This window comes from Coregonus clupeaformis, chromosome 7 (genome assembly GCF_020615455.1).
Source record: "Coregonus clupeaformis isolate EN_2021a chromosome 7, ASM2061545v1, whole genome shotgun sequence".
Taxonomy (NCBI): Eukaryota; Metazoa; Chordata; class Actinopteri; order Salmoniformes; family Salmonidae; genus Coregonus; species Coregonus clupeaformis.
This window is the reverse complement of record NC_059198.1, coordinates 42,550,979-42,551,444: the sequence shown is the minus strand read 5'-3', so window position 1 is coordinate 42,551,444 and position 466 is coordinate 42,550,979.

Sequence of the window (466 nt, the reverse complement as noted above, 5' to 3'; positions counted from 1 at the left end):
GGTCTGACGCCATTAGAAGGTCATTTACCACCTTCACAAGTGCAGTCTCAGTGCTATGATGGGGTCTAAAACCAGACTGAAGCATTTCGTACACATTGTTTGTCTTCAGAAAGGCAGTGAGTTGCTGCGCAACAGCTTTTTCTAAAATTTTTGAGAGGAATGGAAGATTCGATATAGGCCGATAGTTTTTTATATTTTCCGGGTCAAGGTTTGGCTTTTTCAAGAGAGGCTTTATCACTGCCACTTTTAGTAAGTTTGGTACACATCCGGTGGATAGAGAGCTGTTTATTATGTTCAACATAGGAGGGCCAAGCACAGGAAGCAGCTCCTTCAGCAGTTTAGTAGGAATAGGATCCAGTATGCAGCTTGAAGGTTTAGAGGCCATGATTATTTTCATCATTGTGTCAAGAGATATAGTACTAAAACACTTAAGTGTCTCTCCCGATCCCAGGCCCTCGCAGAGCTG